Source organism: Pogona vitticeps, chromosome 1 (assembly GCF_051106095.1).
Source record: "Pogona vitticeps strain Pit_001003342236 chromosome 1, PviZW2.1, whole genome shotgun sequence".
Taxonomy (NCBI): Eukaryota; Metazoa; Chordata; class Lepidosauria; order Squamata; family Agamidae; genus Pogona; species Pogona vitticeps.
In genome coordinates, this window is record NC_135783.1 from 207097137 (window position 1) to 207117728 (window position 20592).

Here is a 20592-nt window from a genome sequence, read left to right on the forward strand (position 1 = left end):
GTTAAAATATTTGGTGTGAGTAATTTTAAGTTGTACACATAATAATGGCTGTATGTCAATTGTATTTATGTAAACTGGCTGAAATCTTGTTGCTTAGTGTAATAAGTCACACTACTGTATTCCCATTGAATCAATGCAAACTTGGAAAGTCAAATTCTCTGTTAGTTCCATTGATTTGGATGGGCTTACTCTATTTGTGACTTGATATTGGCACAAGTTGCAACTAAAGTAGGGCCATTTGAATCAGTGGAATTTATGGAGGAGTTGACTCACCAAATCCTCCTTGGTGGCCCATAATAATAATAATAATAATAATAATAATAATAATAATAATAATAATAATAATAATAATAATAATAATAATAATAATTACATTGTTTTTCTTGGTGATTGAACTGAAGCGTTTTAGGGAGATTAAAGTAAGAGTCATTATCTGTCTGGGAAGTGCTACCCTAGAGAACCTGTGTCAGCTTTGGAGTGGGGTGAAAAATTGTCTAAATTTGTTGATTTGGACAAGTGTAGCAGGACTCTCAAGAATCTCTTCCCTCGTATTCTCAGGGACCGATTCTTCAATAAATTCTTAAAAAGTTGCAAAAGATTGCTGAGTAATCTCTGCATTACTTTCTTCTCCTTGAACATAATTAAAATGCAGCAACTGTTGCAAAGAACAATAAGGCATACTTGGCTCTTGTGAATAGGAGCTGGAGAAGGTTTTGTGACATTGCGAAGGAGGGTGAAATTTTGGCAGAAACAAGGGCTTTTGATGGTTCTGCTGAGGTTGCATGGATGTGTATCCCACAACACTATAAACTCCTGCCTTGGGTGCCACAGTATTGTCTGGGAGGTAGCTCTTGCAGCAGCTGCATTTTCACACCCTTCTGCTTGCCCCAATGAATAGCAATATTTCTTTCAGTCCAGTTCCTGATACTGCCTTTCTATATGTTTTGCTCAAATCAGAAGAAAACAGTCTAAAATACTTCAAGATCCAGAATGCAGGCAGTGTGTAAATTTCCACGTACTTGGTAATAGTCTGTGAACGGTTTGCTGAAGCACTGTTAAGCATAAAAAAGTAATAAGTCAATCCGCATTTACTAGATCTTTTCAGCATTTCTGAACCACTAAAAATGTGGTGTCTCAAAATGACGGATGCAGGAGAAGGGGTATCGGGAGACAGCGATCCAGTTGTCTCATGTGCTCCCAGAGGCATCTGGTGGGGCCACTGTGAGATATAGGAAGCTTGACTAGATGGGCCCCCGGCCTGATCCAGCAGGGCTCTTTTTATGTTCTTATGTAAAACAAAATCCAGTAATGCCATCAGTTTAGCCCAAAAATATACGTTGTGTGCAGGTTACAATAAAATCAATTGCTATTAGGAAGTCTTTGCATGCAGAAATACCACAGTTAACATCCAGTTAGACAATACATGCTGTTTTGATGAGGAGGAGGCATTGGATCAGATGTTCCAAAGATGATGTGGATCTGAAGGGAAAGAGAGAATAAACTTTGTCCAGTGTGGTCCTGAGAACATAATTACTTGTTAGTATGGGAAACGTGGCAGTGTCTTATTTAAAAAGACTTCTTTGAACCAGCCCCAGAACAGGGTGAACAATGCTTGTTCTGTGTTAGACTAAGAACAGTCATGCTCAGACATTCCTTAAAATACCAGTAATTAAAGAATTTCTGTTTTAGCCTGGTGATTTAACCAAATTCTGCCTTGATTAAATTAGAAACCTGAATATAGTTACTTTAAGTTGCAGTTCTGTTTTGTGGGTTTGTATACATAAGAGCTGGCCTTCATGACTCCCCCGCCCCCTTTCTCACAACTGTGTTGCTGCTTAGGAACACTTATAATACTAGTAAGAGGGTAGGGAATCCTCTTAATACTGCCTAACTATTTGACCCCATCGTTTTGTCTTCTCAACACAAGCAGATTTCAGCTTCTTCACCATACAAATGAAATACCAACTGATCATGCATTACAGGGCTGGGAGCTATAGAAGTCTGTTTTTGCAGCCCCAGAGCAGTAAAATAAATTAGATAAAAACTAAATGAAAATATGAAGCTTTTTTAAAAAAAAGGAGAATGATTTTTCTCCAAACAAGCCCCCCCCCCCCGCACTTTTAGCAAAATAAAATAACAGGTAATTTCTGGTTTTCTTTTAAAACCATGAGGATTCTGGGGAAGAAAAATGTCCAGTGTATCCCCCAGAGCCTGGCCATTGCTTGTATACAGGAAGGCAAGTTAAACTGAGCCTAGTTTACGCATGTGTGTCCAATATGTTATGACCTGAATTCATAGAGTACGTAGCTGCTACCATCACCATGGCTGCTGAAAGTTTTGTATTGGATCACCTCTCAACTAGAGAGGTATACGAATACCCCTACACAGGTGGAAATAACGAGGGCCCCACCACATGGGGCCAGATTGTCCACTCACGATTTTGCTGCAGATGCCAGCTCCGCAGAGGCTTCCTATCATGCTGTTCTCCGCAATGGATTAGCCACTCTCCAACCTAGCAGAGAGGCTTGCCATCCCTCCTCCTGCCAGGACTGGGTAATCGATTGTGGACAACGGCGCGATAGGAAGGTCCGACAAGCTTGCGTCAGTGGCGAAATCGTGAGTGGACCCTCATTATTTCCACCCATGCATGGATATTCGTATTCAAATACAAATACCCCCATCTCTACTCTCAACATATTTTTCAACAGAAGCCGATTCAGGCATTTGGCTGTGACTGTGTGATGCACAATTTATGGATGTGCATGTGTGAATTAACACAAATAGATCTTGCCTAAAAGAGAATAATACATGAAAATGGGGGAGAAGTCACTTGTTTCATTTATTCACATGGCCAGTTTAAATAGCTTTCTTGCTTACTCTTAAGAAATACTCTGTCTATGCATATGTATGTACTCTTGTGAGCATGTGTTGCTCCAGGAATGTGAGAGCTCTTAATCCTTTTATTACTAAGTTTTTTAACACTATAATTTCTTCTCTAACATATCCCTACTCTTAAAATTAAATGGGGTAAAGTATGACTCAAATCAGTTTTTCTTAGTCTGATACTGATCACTGCAATCAGAATTGCCAGTGTTTTCTCACCTCTCTGTGTGTCTGAAAGCAACTTCAACAAAAGATTCAAAGGGCCAATTATGGCTGAAGCTGTGCAACTACCGAGTACTCATTTTATTTCTCTGCGTTCCCATTTGTTTAGGTGTTTGATCCTTAATAGTTTCAAGAACATAGACAATAGATAGGGCCAGTTTAAAGTAACATTGCTGCTGTGATTCTCTCAGGAGCCTGAAAACAAAGTCCTATTCTAGATGGGACAGGAAGAGCCCAAGGTAATATGAAAGTGAAGAGAGGTGTGAAACCTACCATAAATGTGAAGTCTAACATTGCCAGTGTGAGTGTGATAGCTGTGCATTTTGTGCAATGCACATAGATTCTCAGGAGGGCAAAATCTGATGCACACTCAATGGTTGGTTCCATTCCTTTGATTCAAAAGCACCAGAATAGTTTTCAGAGTAGGGCTCCCTTTCATGGGGCTTTAAACAGTATCTTCTCTCTGATCCAAGTTAATAGTAGAAGCTGAAGATGAGAAGCCCCTACAGGCTGCAGCCTCAGGCCAGGTGTTTTCTGACCCTGCTTTTGAAAGTAATATAGTGACAGAAAAAGTGTACAATGATAAACAGTCACTTTCTCAACTAGGGTTGGGTTGCAGGCCAATTTGAATCATGCTGTAGCATGGAATTCTTAGAAACCTCAGATCTATTTCTTGCAATATGTGTTAGAAAAGGTATGCTTGCATACAGTGCTTGCGTACAATGTACCCATGACAGGCTATTGTATTTTCAAAGCTGCGTGTGCAGCCTTACCACCCTGAACACACTTATTTTGGAGGCTTAAAATGATCTGGCCTGCTTACTATCTGGATGGGAGCCCACCATGCAAAACCAGTTACCTTGGAGAATTGCTGCCCATTGGAGTTAACACTACTGGACTAGATGGACCACCAGTGCGACCCAGTATAAGGCAGCTTCTTATTTCCATGCATGAAAATACTGTGTGAAGCAAGCCTAATTCTCCAGGTTTTCTTAAGGAAAGAACACTAAAAAAAAACACAACTATTTTGTCATTATATGAACTTTTACAAAAGGCTAGTCATCATCATCATCATGCTCATTTTCATCATCATAATGGTGTCCCGTCAAGCTGGTTCTGAATTACGATGACCCTTCTCAGGGTTTTGTAGGAATGAAGTATGTACTCGTAAGTGATCCAGCCGTCTGTTCTTTTGGAGGCACTCTGTGACTGTGCACCTTGCCTAAGGCTGGTTCTCCTTCTGGGTGGCACAGTGGGCGATCAAACTTCCAACCCCAGGCTCCATAACGTTCCTTCTCACTGAGCTAACAAGGCAGCTTCATGAAAGGCAACGGGTCTTAAAATGTTGTATTACCCATTTGTAATGAAGTTCTGAGCATAATAAATATAGCATAGTAAAATAAACCTAATATGACGTTCCCTGGTGGTTTACCAAACCCTCTCCTATACATTCGCTGGCTGGATAGCTCAGCGGTTTAGGTAACTGGCTGCAGAGCCAGAGGCTGGGAGTTCAATCCCCCACTGTGCTTTCTGGGAGAAGAGCCAGCTTGTGTGGCCTTTGGGAAAGCTGCACAGTCTCCAGAGGAAGGGAATAGTAAACCACTTCTGTGTATTCTCTATCTAGAAAAGCATGAAAAACGGTGGTTATAAGTCAGATTGACTTGACAGCATGCAACAACAACAACAACAACAATAATAATACATGAATTAGGTTTGTCTATGTTGCATTAAGCGTTGGATGCATTTAATATTAAATTCTGACTGTGTTGCTTTGCCTTAGGAGTCTCTGTAAGAGTTCCATCGATATTTGTGATATGCATCACAGCCTCTTGATGGCCTTTTCACTGCACAATTTAGCCATGACAACTGCCCTCACTTGTAGAAGCATCTACAAAATTTTGTCTGTCTGAATCCTGACAGAACCCACAATACAAAGTGAGATGAGCACTCAAGAGAACAACTTTCGCCTGGATTTATTAGAAGCGGAATGGGCCTCCTATGAAATATAGTCTATTTGATCAATAGGATATTTTGTTCCTGTGTTAAGGAAGTGTTTTTACTGGTATGATAGATTCATGCAGAATCCATGGGGCTGTATTGTACAAAATCAGTGCTGTATTATTTAGTTTTGTTGCTAGCATGGTTGTAGTAGCTAATGTTAACCATGCAAAGGTGTTATCTTGTAAAGCAGAAAAACCATATTTTAGGCAGTTGGAGCAACATAGCAGAAACAAAATTTTGCTGTCTGAGTCTGATAAGATCAAAGGCAAGGTCTTAATCACATGAGGCAGTAAGTCTAGTAGCCAGCCTGCAAAACCATAACATTTGGTGTTGCCACCATAATTCCACTAAACCCCGCAGTATTGTTAACTATAATTTACCATAATTGGGTCATGAGTTAAGAAATAGGTTTTTAAAGTATGGGTATTCTGCTTCTAAGGTGTAAGAAGTTATCTAGGATTCATTTTCTGTTGAAGGTTGTTGGAAACTTAATGGTGTTTATATAACTTTTTAAAACACACACACACGTGCGTGGGTATACAAGCTGGGCATAAGATGACAGTTCTTCAGCAGATTTTGTTAGTCTGGCAAGTTTTCTGTTGGGGTTCTCCTTTGACCATCTGGCATTTCAGGAGACGTGAGCGTGCCAGACTGGTCTAATCCTGTCTTTGTTTTGAGGGATTCAGCTGGCAGCTTTGGTGCTTATATTTTTGCATACTGTTTCCAGTGAATAAGCTTCATTTGTTTACTATGCATTTAGTCATTTACCACTGTGACATGGTGCTGGAGAGCCTACCTCCTAATCTCTGCATCGTGGTTATAGAGGAAATCCCAGTAAGGCTGTAGGCTGGTGCAGCACCTGTTGCTAGCATTGATCTGGGTGGGTGGGTGGTCTCCAGTTAAGGGCAACCACCACTTGCTTCAGAATGGGCTGTGGCTGAGGGATGATAGAGGCTGCAGCAGTGGCTGTAGAGAGGAGGAAAGAGACAGCTGGTCCTTGAAGAACATTTGTAGCCCTGGAAAATTAATCTGACCTCTTTGCCTGGGAAAAGGTGGGGGGAGAGAAGCCAGACCTTTCCCTTTGCCACTGAACGAAGAGTTCTATCTAGGCTTGTTGCTGTCCAAATATTAGAATAGAATCAAGGGGCAGAGACCCAAAAACAGTGGTGCCCTGCAAGACAACGATAATGTGTTCCATTAAAATCGCTGTACAGCGAAACCGTCGTCATGCGAAAATAAAAACCCCATTGGAATGCATTGAAAACCGGTTAATGCATTCCAGTGGGGGAAATACCTGCTCGTGCAGCGAAGATCCTCCATAGGGTGGCCATTTTGTGATCCCTGTCTTGTGTAAATAGGTCCAGAAAACAGCGGGGAGCTATTTTGCGAACTGCTGATCAACTGTTTTAAATTGTTGTCTTGAGAACAATCGGTTCGCGAAGCAGGGACCTAATCGTCGTTAAACGAAAAAACCCATAGGAAACATTGTTTTGCGATTGCTATAGCGATCGCAAAAAAGGCATTGTCAAGCGATTTTGTCATTTAACGGGGTAAGCGTCTAGCGGGGCACCACTGTACCTCATATTTTGTGGGATCAGAGATAACCACTTGCTGGAATAGGAATCGATTAGTACATGGTACACATAACCAAGGTGCTCAGCTAAGAAGTGTAGCTGCAACCAGAATGTTAGGGTCTGGATCCATGCTCTGTTTTCCACTCGGCGAACTCCAGCTTCCAAATATAGAGCTGCATATTCTACTCAATTAGGAACATCCAGGATACAACACAGAAAGGTGATTTGTATATTCTCTACCTCAGAATCATACACACTTATCCAAATGAATAGGCTGCAGAGTTTTTGAGCCCTTGTTTTTGCTTTGAAAACGTGAGTAGCAGAGGGAACGTGATGTCCCTCATTAGTATAGAAAAAGTGAACTATGGCTGTCATGCTGCCTTTTGCCATCTTGGTTGCATGGATGGTCCATCTAGAATTATGCCTAAAATGTAATCTCTTACTTTAACTTGTTCTATGGTGTTGTTCTGCAGTGTCCAGCAGAATCTCTTTTAAGCCCTTAGGGAACATCAGAATTTAGAACTTGCAACATTAATGGTCAAAAAGTTAGCATCCCAATAAGCTGGAGAGGCCCCCAAGAGCTGCTTCATGCTCAGCTGGGTTAAAGAGAAAACTACGACTTTGTCTCCATAGTGGGATTCCCTGGGGGCTGAGTTTTAGAGAACGGTGTTCTACTGACCTCAAGTAAAGGCCCAAGCCATTTATGAACACATTAAAAAGATAGTGTGCCAGGATATAACCCTGCTTAATCCCCCTGTTCCTCAGGATGTCATCTGATAATTATTTGTGTGAGCCATGATGGACCTGACAGCTGGTGCGTTAGTAATGATGTCATCATTGTCATAGAATTATGTGCATTAAAAGCTTTCTTTGGCTATTTTGGGGTGCATGGGGATTTTGTTGTGTTGTGTACACACACACACCCAAATCAGCTTTAAGCAGTGACAATTTGCCACTGGTAATGAACTTCTTAACTGTTAGAGCAGTATGTTTGTGGAATTAATTACCTCAGGAAGTGATGAGTGCTCTAATGCTGGAGGCATTCAAGAGAAAATTAGGCAACCATCTGTTAGATCTGCTTTGATCTGTCTTACTGCACTGAGCAAGGGTTGGACTCGATGACCTTATAGGCGCCTTCCAATTCAACTGTTCTATGATTTTGTGTCATCTCTATTGTGCACATGGAGCTACTGTTTCTGAGCTTGTTAGAGCACCGCCTTCCCCAGATTAACCATTTCAGTTCAGTTTATTTACTGATATTTTACAAACAAGGAGTTAAACCATCACACAATTAAAGGAAAGAGAGGAGTACTTGCGTACCTTCCCATTCTTTAACTTAATTGCTGCATGTTCAATGATGTGTTTGCAAAAGTCGCATATGGTAAGTTGTTTACTGCAGTGGTAGCTAGGCAGACCAGATTTGCTGTATGTTTAGCAGTACTCTGCAATAGCTATATGAGTGTTTATATTCTTAGTTTTTAGCACTAGATAGGTAAACAGTGACAAGCTAGGCATGCAAAGTAGCTTTGCTAATGAAGTTTTGAGAAAAGAGTTTTGTAACTCTCATTCCTATTGAAGGCAGTGGCTTTAGTATGTTCCTGAGTTCCTCTGATGGAAGATCAACTGAGATAGACGAACAGTCCTGAATGTTTTTGGGGTGGGGATGCTGTGCTTGGGAGCCAGATGTCAGCCATATACCTGGGCCATATTTCCTTACCCCTGGTTTACACTGAGGAATAATATTTCTCCCAAGACTTTGGTTAGATCTCTTCCTCAGCCCTACATGAAATTGCTGAAGAGTGAATCTGGGGCCAAGTCTACTCTCTCACAACTGTGAAGAAAGTAAAGAGCTGGGAACATAAAAAAATGAAATTCATTTTCTGGATTTCTCCATGTGCCTGCAAGTGCATGGGAATTTAAACTTCCATAACAAAAGGCTATCTGGAAATAGCCTGTTTACACCTTCTCTTACCTCTTCTTCCTGTATCACTAAGGTTTGGCTAGTTCAAAGGAAAGACCTCTCATCAAATATTACAGATGTTCTTCAAAGACAGGACACTGATAGAGAATGGTGGACGTATCTTTTGTGTATCAAAACTGCTTCAGTGGGGGAATCAAGCAGCCAGTTTCCTTTCCTTGAAATGGCATGCCGGTCTGGTGAATCGGAGGCTGCTTTTTGTCTTGTAAGAATGATCATAGTGGATTAATTAATTGATTGCTGGCCAGAGGGGATAAATGGCCAACTCATTGATATAAAAATGGGATTCCCCCCAGTTCTGTCACATAGACTATTAAAATATAAAAAACAAACTACCTTTTGAGTCTTGCAGATTAGGCTGAAGTTTGCAGAGCTGGTGAGAGGTGGTGGTGATGAAGGAAAAAACCTCTGGAAAACATCTTGGGCAGAAGTTGAGACTATGCTATAATGAAAAACTCATTTGTGATGTTACATCTTTGTATGTAGTAGAAGCTTTGGTAAACATATCTAATCAGCTCTTCTTTTAAAAATAAAATGGTTCAGTGTGTGTTGGGTGGCCATTTTGTAAGAAAATATGCAAACCATATAACTACTGAGAAAGGACAGAAAGGACATGGTATGGCAAGTTAACTCTGTATTAATCTCAGATGTGAGGTCAGTCTCACAAGTGGACATTTTGGAAGCACCATTCAGACCATTCTTTTGAAATAACTGATTGTTGCCCAGCTAGGTATTGCAACAAAATTACAGTGATCTGTGTTTTCCCCGCCTCTCTCTCTATTTATTTTCAGTAAGCTACAAGGCACAGGGCATTTCAGAGAGTTGCTAAACACTATGCCTTATTGATATGATTTATATCCTATCTTTGTTCTAATGCTGTGTGTCCCAAAGTGGTTACCTTAAATGTATGCAATATGGTGAGCAGTAATGTATTTCCACTTAAATTATAGTAGTGATGTCTAATTGTGATGATGTTTGCATATATTAAAGTTAGCACATAAAATTTATTGCAGAAATGTCCTTGTTTTGGCAAGGGAACCATGGACATTCTGCTTCTGGTAGCTGATAGTAGCTTCTTAGTCTGAATGCACTCTAGCAGACAATATTAGAAATGGGTGGGGAGGTGCCTTATAATGCTCTTCTCCATCTCGTAGCCCATCACTAGTATTGCAGAAACAGCCATGCTTTGCAGTGATCACCCCAGTCTGCCTAATGGCCAAGCCAGAAACTACTGCAGAATGCCTGTACAGTACTTTATAAAAGAGTTCCTGTACTTTTGGCAGCAGGGTTCTCCCTTTTTATAGTGGGTAACTTGAGGATACAAAAGTAGGTCTTCACTGTGCTGTTTTCATTTCCTGTCTGAAACTGACTGTGGAAATATGGTTGCAATCTTGCAAAGGGCAAGTATGTACAGAAGCAGGAGACTGTACAGTGGATAATTCATGCCACAGATTTGTTGGTGGCAGCGGAGGACTGGAATGGTACTACCATCAAATATTGTCAGGGTCATATGGAATGTCACAAAGCACAGAGGGTGGAATTCGGAAAGGCAGGTGGGTGTGATATTTGTGTGTATATCTTGAGTATGTATGCCCAGAGCGAGGCAGTGCAGTGCAGTAGGAAATAGCTAAGCAAGCTGATGCTAGAAAAGCCTTCATGTGCACAGATGTGCTTTGTGAGTACTGACACGCACAGGAGAGCCTGGTGATAACAGGTGGCCAACACATGACACAAGCATGCAAATGAAACACACACATACACACAGAGCCAGAGTGGAAGAGGAGACACAGGGCTGAAACTGACTGACTGGAGAAGGGTAGAGAGAGCCAGTGTTGACCCCACTGTTGTTATTTTGCCTGCCTGCCTTTCAGCCACTGGTTCTAGGGTTTGTGTGCCAGCTTGGGGAAGAAACACCTCTTTGGGTTGATCTTGCCTTGTCTGTTCCCCCCCACCCCCCAGCAAGCAGCAGGGGACTCTTACACTTTTAACACAACAACAGCAGGGGTAAGTGACTGATTAAGGAAGACAGAAGCATTCACATAGGGAACCTGTGAGGGTTCGTGTGTATGGGCTGTCCTTTCTTCAATAAACGGACGCGACTCTTGAGGAAAGTCAAACGGCAACGTATTTATTTCTACTTTAACATCATCTGTAACTATACCCATGAACGGGTTCAAGGACGTTTGAAGTCCAAGGTTTGGCTTGGAAGGAGTCCACAAACTATGTACAAAAGGGTTAGAGTTCTCTGGGTTCCAGGGACCTGTTGAAGGCGGCACCGGCCCTGGTCCAGGGTTTACTTCTTCGTCCAAGGATATCAAGGGAAGGGTCTCTTCGTCTCCACTCCAGCCGTCCCAAGAGGATCCGTCCTCTACTGTGAAGCCCCAGGGGCCGGGTAACCCCCCAGCTTCCTCAGTTCTGCGATGTGCCATTGACGCTTCCTTTCCAGCTCTCTGGCTACCGCCTCTCTCTCTTCCCGTAGTTTCCTACGCCACTCTTTCGCCTCCGTCTCACCCCAGTAAGACGGACGAGGCTTCAGCCCTAGCTGACGGCGTCGCTCTGCCTCTTCATGGGGTACTCGGACTTGTTCCCACTTGTGGGTCCAAGGGTCCTCCATCCACACCCACTCCCAACCGCCTGGAATATCCTGTGGTCTTCCCCTTATATCTCCCATCCCCGCCTCTATCTCCTCCCCCCTCTTTCCCGCCTGAAACCGTCCCGTTTTGCAGGCAATTTTTAACCCCTTCATGTCCTCTTCTAAGTCCCGGGTGTCTACCCCCTTGCTTAGGGTGAGGGTTCCGCCGCACTCTGCCCCCCAATCCGGGGTTTCCACTCCTTTCTCCTCCCGTCGCGGTGGGGATGGTGGGGGGGAAGTCTGGGTCTGGCTGCTATTCTTCGAGAGCAGCGGCACTCCAACCATGGCTTCCACCTTGGGAGCCTCACATACCCCCCCATCCGAGAGTGCCGCTCGCTCCTCCTCGCTCTGCGCCCACGGACCCTGCCGGGAAAAATAATCTACGTTAGAGTGTTCTTTACCCTTGCGGTATTGGACCTTGAAGGAATAGGGTTGCAAAGCTAGATACCAGCGGGTAAGTCTCGGGTTAGTCTCCTTCATGCGATTCAACCACTGGAGAGGGGCATGGTCTGTCACCAACGTGAATGGGGCTCCCTGGAGGTAATACTTCAAGGCGTGGGTGGCCCACCTTATGGCTAACGCCTCTTTTTCTATAACAGCATATCTTTCTTCTCGGGGTTTCAACTTTCGACTCAAATAGAGAATAGGATATTCATTACCTTCCCTCACCTGTGATAATACCGCCCCCAGACCCCTATCCGAGGCATCGGTGAATAGGACAAAGGGGTAGTTGAAATCGGGGGAGAACCTGATGGGTAGTTCGCATATTATCCCCTTTAAGGTCTCGAAGGCTCTTTCCTGGGCGGGGCCCCACTTTACCTTAACCGAAGCCCCTTTTCTGGTGAGGTCGGTGAGGGGGGCAGCTATGGAAGCAAACTGGGGTATAAACTGTCTGTAATAGCCAATCAGGCCCAAGAACTGCTGCACCTCCTTTTTGGTACGAGGTTTATACCACCGGGAAATCTTTGTCACCTTCTCTTCCTGCGGTTGCACTTCACCCTGTCCTACTTTGAAGCCTAGGTACTCTACTTTATCTACACCAATTTTGCATTTCTTGGGATTGACGGTTAGGCCGGCTTTCCTCAACTCCTGGAGGACTTTCCGTAAGTGGGTCATGTGCTCTTTCCAACTGGCACTGAAAACAATGATGTCATCTATATATGCCGCAGCCCACTCCCTTTGAGATTCCAACAGCCGGTCCATAAGCCTCTGGAAGGTCGCGGCTGCCCCATGCAGCCCGAAAGGCATCTTAACAAATTGGAAGAGCCCTTTGGGGGTGCAGAAGGCTGTTTTCTCCCTATCTTGGGCCCTCACAGGAATTTGCCAATATCCTTTAGTTAAATCGATCGAACTCAGGTACCGGGCGTTCCCCAATTTATCCAACAGGTCCCCCACCTTGGGCATGGGGTACGCGTCAAACTTGGAGACCGCATTGACTTTTCTAAAATCCACACAGAACCTCAGGGACCCGTCTGGTTTGGGTACAATGACAGGGAAGCTGCGCCACGGGCCCTTGGCGGGTTCTATCACCCCAATGTTCAACATGTCTTCTACTTCCTTTTCTATTAGAGCCTTTACGTGGTGGGGCCACGTTCTCCCATTCTCCCTTACCACCACCCCGGGGTCGGTTTCAATGTTGTGCTCTACCAGATTTGTTTGACCCGGGACCTTGGAAAACACTTGGGGAAATTCAGCTTTCAAGGAGAGGGCTTGCCCTTTTTGGGCGGGGTTCAGGAGTTCGCCCACAGTGATGTCTTCTTCCTCCTGCATTTGACCGACCTCTGGTCCCAATTCCTCATCCGTTTCCCCATCAAAGAAGCATTCACGGTCTACCCATGCTTTTAGTAGGTTCACATGAAAAATCTGTCTTTTCCTCTTTCTATCCGGGGTTTCTACTTCATAATCCACCTCGCTGAGCCGTCTTACCACTTCATAAGGCCCATGCCATTTTGCCAGAAATTTAGAAGTCTCGGTAGGCAACAATACTAATACTCTTTGCCCCTTCTCAAATTCCCTAGGCCTCACCTTTCTATCATAGCGCTCTTTCTGTTTCCCCTGAGTTTGGGTCAAATTTTCTTGAGCCACCTCCCAGGCTAATTTCAAGTTATTTCTCATCTCTACTATTTGCTGCAGGGCATTCCGTGAAGCATCTTCTCCCTCCTCCCATTTTTCACGGATTAGGTCTAGCACCCCCCTAGGTTTCCTCCTGTACAACAATTCAAATGGCGAGAAACCCGTCGAGGACTGAGGGGCTTCTCGCACTGCAAACATTAGAGGATTAACAAACGTATGCCATTTCTTGGGGTGTTCCATCGCCACTTTTCTCAACATCCCCTTCAGAGTCCGATTGAACCTTTCCACCAAGCCATTGGCCTGGGGATGATAAATGGAAGTCCGGAGGGGCTTGACCCCTAACAGTTCCCACATTTGCTTAAACGTTAAACTCATGAAATTAGTCCCCTGATCCGTTAGTACCTCCTTCGGAAACCCCACCCTCGAAAATACCCCCAACAGCTCTTTGGCCAATACTTTCGCCGTGGTTGACCTCAAAGGGAGGGCCTCCGGGTATCTTGTAGCATAGTCAATTATCACCAACACATACTGATGCCCCCCTTCAGATTTGGTCAAGGGCCCCACGATATCCATGGCAATTCGATCAAAGGGCCTATCCACCAACGGCATAGGTACCAGGCCCGCCCCCGGGCCGGTTTTAGGTTGTGTTAGCTGGCATTTTGGGCAGGATTTGCAATATTCTTCGACGTGCTTCACCATGTCTGGCCAGAAAAACCTTTGGCGGATGCGGGCCAATGTTTTCTGTGTGGCCAAATGACCAGCCACGGGCAAATCGTGGGCCCAATGCATCACCCAGCTCCTCAAATGGTCGGGGACTACCAGGGTTGACTCCTCCCCCTGTTCCCCTCGGCGTATTTGATACAGCAGTCCTCGTCGCACCTCAAACCCTTCCCCATTCACCGGGGTCTCTCCCTCGGGGTTGGCTTTTTGGAAACAGGGCTTTAGGGAAGGATCGTCTTGTTGCAGGCCCCTTACTTGATCTCTGGACAACTGCATTATTTCTCCTTCCCCTTCTCCCTCGCCTCTTTCACCAACCAGTCCGTCTTCCGCTCGTCGCGCCAAATCCTCTAGGCCTGGCCAGTCCCTGCCCAACAGCATCTCGCGGGTTAAGCCGGGAACAACTCCCACCTCCAAGGTTGCCTCCTGGGTTCCGATAGTCACGTTTGCCCTGGCCGTATCATACTCCTTGGCGTCCCCATGGATGCACCTTACTACCACCGTTTCCCCTAGTCTCGGTCCCTCTAGTTCTCGTACCAGCGATCGGGTGCACCCAGTGTCTATCAGGGCCCTTTTCCTCTGGCCGTTAACCTCGGCAGTCACCACCCACCCGGGATGGAACTTCTCACCCACCTTAGCGGCGTTCGCATAAATGTTGGCCCACGCATACTCTTCTGCTGGGCAGAACTTCCGGATATGGCCGAACTGGCCGCAGCCGAAGCAGGCGGTCATCTTTTCCTTCCCCTGGTTCCAGGTGGGTGCTAACTTGCTTTTCGCCGGGTCTGTTGTGATTGTCGGGCGAGGGATTCGCGACCCCGTTGCATTCACGTACTCGATACGGTCGGGGCCTTGTTTTTTAGGCGTCGCCATCGGGGTTCCTCGTGGAGCTCCTGTGATTGCCGCCTCCGCCATCTTGTCCTTGCTCCGGGGTTTCTCTCCCCCTGCCGCAGGGCGATTTAACCATGGGTCTTCTGCTCCTAGATAGTCTTCCAGCAGCGTAACAGCGCCCTCTACCGACGTGGGTTTGTGTTTCACTACCCAGTTCCTGGGTCCAGAGCTCAGCGTTGATACTAATTGTTCCAGTATCATTAACTCCAGCACCTGTTCCGCCGTTTTTCCCTTCGGCTGTATCCATCTCGTGGCGTTCACTCTCATCTTTTGCGCCACCGTTCGTGGGTGTGTGCCCGGCTAGCTCAGTCGGTAGAGCATGAGACTCTTAATCTCAGGGTCGTGGGTTCGAGCCCCACGTTGGGCGCCAATATGTGAGGGTTCGTGTGTATGGGCTGTCCTTTCTTCAATAAACGGACGCGACTCTTGAGGAAAGTCAAACGGCAACGTATTTATTTCTACTTTAACATCATCTGTAACTATACCCATGAACGGGTTCAAGGACGTTTGAAGTCCAAGGTTTGGCTTGGAAGGAGTCCACAAACTATGTACAAAAGGGTTAGAGTTCTCTGGGTTCCAGGGACCTGTTGAAGGCGGCACCGGCCCTGGTCCAGGGTTTACTTCTTCGTCCAAGGATATCAAGGGAAGGGTCTCTTCGTCTCCACTCCAGCCGTCCCAAGAGGATCCGTCCTCTACTGTGAAGCCCCAGGGGCCGGGTAACCCCCCAGCTTCCTCAGTTCTGCGATGTGCCATTGACGCTTCCTTTCCAGCTCTCTGGCTACCGCCTCTCTCTCTTCCCGTAGTTTCCTACGCCACTCTTTCGCCTCCGTCTCACCCCAGTAAGACGGACGAGGCTTCAGCCCTAGCTGACGGCGTCGCTCTGCCTCTTCATGGGGTACTCGGACTTGTTCCCACTTGTGGGTCCAAGGGTCCTCCATCCACACCCACTCCCAACCGCCTGGAATATCCTGTGGTCTTCCCCTTATATCTCCCATCCCCGCCTCTATCTCCTCCCCCCTCTTTCCCGCCTGAAACCGTCCCGTTTTGCGGGCAATTTTTAACCCCTTCATGTCCTCTTCTAAGTCCCGGGTGTCTACCCCCTTGCTTAGGGTGAGGGTTCCGCCGCACTCTGCCCCCCAATCCGGGGTTTCCACTCCTTTCTCCTCCCGTCGCGGTGGGGATGGTGGGGGGGAAGTCTGGGTCTGGCTGCTATTCTTCGAGAGCAGCGGCACTCCAACCATGGCTTCCACCTTGGGAGCCTCACAGAACCAATTTAAATAAATCAGTTCTACATCACTGTTAAAATAAACAGACTTCTGGTGGAGGAGTAAAAAAACCTCACTGCCACTCCAAAAAACACGATTCCCCATCAAATTAATCTACTCTTACACACGTATTGTGTATTCAGCCATGTTTACAGTGATTCAAAAGAACCTGTTGTTTGTTGTTTAGTTGTTAAGTCGTGTCCGGCTCTTCGTGACCTCATGGACCAGAGCAGGTCAGGCCCTCCTGTCTTCCACTGCCTCCCAGAAAAGAACCTAGACCTGATTTAAATAGGGGTTTTTAAATCAGTATAATAACCACCTTCTTAGTTTACTATAATTCGTCTTTGTTTTTAATTTTGTTCTCTGTTTATCTGAGTGGCAAACATATGAAGCTGAGATAGTTATCAGCCATTTAAGAAATATTCCCTTCCCTCACAGTTGTGTAACCATTAATATCAGTCTCCTCCTCGTGCGCTTCCACCCTTTACTGATGTCTTTCTGTGGCTTTGAATAAATATAGTGAATCATAAGATCATTGCAAGCCTGAGAAACACCACTATATTTTTCTCCTTGGAATAAAAAAGGAACACACCTAAAAACTTACCTGGCACAGAACAACATTCTGGCTGCTGCTGTCTGTATATTTATAGAAGTGCGGTTCTGGGTTTTTGATTCTTTTTAATTCTTCAAACAGGGAACACTTTTTTCCCCTGCAGCTCCTTCCACCAAAGAGCAGCCAACAAAAGCACAGAAGGTGGTGGAGAAAGATTCCCTGTTTTGCCAAAACTCAAGCCCAGAGCAAATTTGCTCATGGCAGTGTTGTAAACATTTGAAAATCATGGCTTTTCATGGAACAGTTGAAGAGTTGCCCTTTGCAGTTTTGGTGGCTGGGAATAGGCGAGCTTTGTGCAGTCTTTGGGCAGGGCTTGAAAAGTTTACCCAACACCTATGGGCCGGGTTCCTTGATGAAAGTGTGCTTTTGTTGTGACAGCATTGAACCTTCTTCTCCCCCCCACCCCTTTTCTGTTATGCAAGTAGTCATCACCCTGATGTAGTCACGAAACTCAGCTTGCTTTCAGGAGGTAAGTGGTGAGATTTTGCAATATCATTTCAGAGAAAGCACAGAGATAACGTAATTACTATTGCTTTTAATTTTATGTTTTGTTCACGATGAAATGTTGGCATAGAACTTGCGTAGTTGCTACATTGAATTCCATTTTTGTATATTACATTGCCCTTTGATAAGTTTGCTATTTATCAAGTTAGAAAGAATCCTGCCCCCCCTCCATTTTTTTGCGGGACAAATTTGCAAGTGCTCAAATGAGAACATCTAATCAACATTTATGTTTTCAGAGATCTTGATTTATATCAAATCCCATGACCTCAGGGTTCATGTATTTAGGTTCATAGCATCTTCCCTGCTACAAATTTTGTTTATTGAGATCCAGTTCGAAAACAAGGATGGCGATGATGTGTGTCTAATTTTTTTGTCAAATGATAATTGCTTCTTGAAAACAAAATAGTAGAAAAAAATGTAAGGTTAAAGATGTATGGCTTTTTGGAGGGTGGAATAAATTCAGACAAGCATGTATGTTGAACAACTCTTTGATGTAATTCTTTTAAGTATTTTGTAAATTAACCTTTTTCTGAATGAACAGATTCTTACTGGATCTTAAAGTACGTAAATTGACTCTTCTCCCCCATCATGTTAGGAATTGCAGATTTCAGTGCTGCATTGAGGAATTCAAATATGGAATCATAGTCTTTGTTTATGTATAGTCAGGTACCATATATTGTGGTTTGTCTGATGCAGTTCCATGATATTTGAGCATATTGTCTTCTTCCAATGTTGCAACTACAAGTAGTTGGGAATTCTTATGAAAAATTGTTCTTCAGCACTGGCTTCATATAGACCTAGTGCTCTATTATTTTGTTTGACTTTTTCTTGATGCTGTTTCACAATGAAGTTCTTCAACCAATGAAGAAAAAAGTAGAAGTTACACAAAAATTGATAATGTACTGCTAAGATTTTCCATGTGGCTCTTAGTCCATCAGCAGCCTCAAGGGTTGATGTCTGTAGTGTTTGAGAGCCAAGCTCTTCTCTGTAATTTGCATCTTTACTGATTCTGTCACACAAGGACTTGCATTTTAAGGACCTATGTGAGGCATATGTGTGGCCATGGTAGGTACTACTAGCTCATTGAAGTGAAGAAGCAGATCAATTAAGGCAGATGGAGACTTAGGCAAAATCTACTTCAAAACAGACATTGTAGAGAAAATGACAGACTACTGATTTTCTCCTGTAGGTCCCAGTTAAAACCACTCCGTTGTGCACCTTTAATCAAAGATATTTCCCTCTCAGGCTGAGGGTGGTGAGCCAGACCTAGCTTACAGGTAGTCCCTCGCCTGAAACATCTGTTTCCCATCACTAACAGGCCATGTAAGAGACAGATAAACAGAGCCAACCTTGCCATCAGCCGAGTTTGCCTGATGTCTACTCAGTGATGTGACCAACATCAGTGGTACAAGCTAATTTAGCGAGGGAGTGCATGCTATCATGTTCCAGAAGTGTTCCTTTCTATTCAGAGTAAGACAGATAACTCTGTGAAAGAGAATACACACAAGTCTAACAAATCTTATGGGTTAATCAAATGTTGCAGGACTTATAGCTTCCCTCATCCATTGTCATTATAGGGCTAATGGGAGTTGTAGTCTACCATCATTTGCAGGACTTTAAATTGTGCACAGGCTTCTTTGGGAGTTGTAATCTACCACCATATGCAGGGCTCCAAACTGTATACACAGTTCTCAAAAAGTTAGTTTTAAAACAGCAGCAACAGACATTAAAAGGAGAGTGTGATGAGTACTGTACTTACTACTCTCCTACACCATTATGTGTATATCTTCCAATCTGGGGCAGCCCATGCATCTGATGAGGAAGGTTCTCACCTACAAAATATTAGGTCCAGGTGTCACAAATCTGCTTGCTCCACTGGTGCAACAGACTAATTCAGTTACTGCTCTGGAAGTGAATGGTTGTCACATTGTGTCAGAAACCAGACTGCTGATTGTACTTGTGATTGATACTGGTTAGCCAGGTGACTCCATGCATGGTAACAGAATCTGAGATAAAATCAGAAATATATGCATAAAGTATTTAAGATGTTTACCTTTCTAGTGCTTTTGGAAGCTTGCATGTGCTTCATCTCAACAAATTCAATGTGGATCATGCTCTTTTAATTTTTTTTGCATTCAGACATTTAAATGTCTGATGTGAAACACATGGCTTTATTATGACATTTTGTTGTCGCATCATATCGCCTTAGATTTCAGCTGATTCTTTTATTTTCTGATCCAGATGCTTCTCTGATAATGCAAGTGCTGATCATAAAAGCTTGCATACTTCCCTGGCCAGTGAGAGAAGAGTTTGAAAAATAGCTTTCAAAAAGAGTCAAATTTACATTTGATTTCCCATGTATAATTAGTTACTGTTTTAGTTGCAGTCTTAAACACTAATTATTTACTTTCCAATTTTCCAAAATTTGTACAGGTAGTAGTAATAATAATAATGAACTGCTAGATAACCCAGTGATTTAGGCATCTGTCAGTGGAGACAGAGGCTGGAAGTTTGATTCCTCACTGTGCCTCCTTGACAGGGACTGGACCCAATGATCCATAGGGTCCTTTCCAGTTCTGCAATTCTAAGACTGTTATTATAATATTTATTATTATATTTATCTGTGAAACTGTAGCTGGATCTTACATTGAGAAAAGACAGTGAGTGAAATTTGAAATCTGGATTAGGGAAATCAGGGATTAGAAAAAGTTAGTTGTTTTGGACTACGTGTCCCAAAATCCACAGCCAGCATGGCCAACAACAGTGTTGGCTGTGCATTCTGGGACTTGTAGTCCTGAAAAGTAAATTTCCCAAGTTTTCGATAAATGCTCTGATACAAGTTAAGTTTAATTTGTTGTATTTATGTATTGGTGAAAATTCATGGAGTTTTGCTAGACTTTAGGAGAAGACTTTCAGTGAGGTTCATATACACTGCTGCTTGGCTCTTTGCCAATGTTTGATGCTATCCTAGTTTCATCTAAAACCAGCCATTGAAATTAGGACTCAGTTCTCTGATCTGAGCAGGATGGTATGCATTTGTAATTTGCTGTGGAATGGTGCATGGAATAATCTAGTATCATGTGCATGTATCAGCTACTGTTAGGCTTTGTGTGTGCCATATGGGAGTTGCACAACACAGAAATAGCTTTTACAAACTGGAATTCCATGTGAACTGGAAGATAATTTGTGTCCTTCTCACTGTCTAGAATGAAGTGAAAAGCTTGTTTTCTGCAGTGAAATTG

General features: G+C 44.0%; 1 protein-coding gene and 1 non-coding gene across 7 annotated transcripts in view; both read left to right on the forward strand.

The window, feature by feature from the left end:
• COBLL1 (cordon-bleu WH2 repeat protein like 1) overlaps positions 1–20592 on the forward strand; it is a 131401-nt gene that overhangs the window by 9553 nt on the left and 101256 nt on the right. The gene's annotated exons all lie outside the window — the stretch shown is intronic.
• TRNAK-CUU (transfer RNA lysine (anticodon CUU)) lies at positions 15263–15335 on the forward strand. The gene has a single exon. It is a non-coding gene; the product is annotated as a tRNA-Lys (tRNA).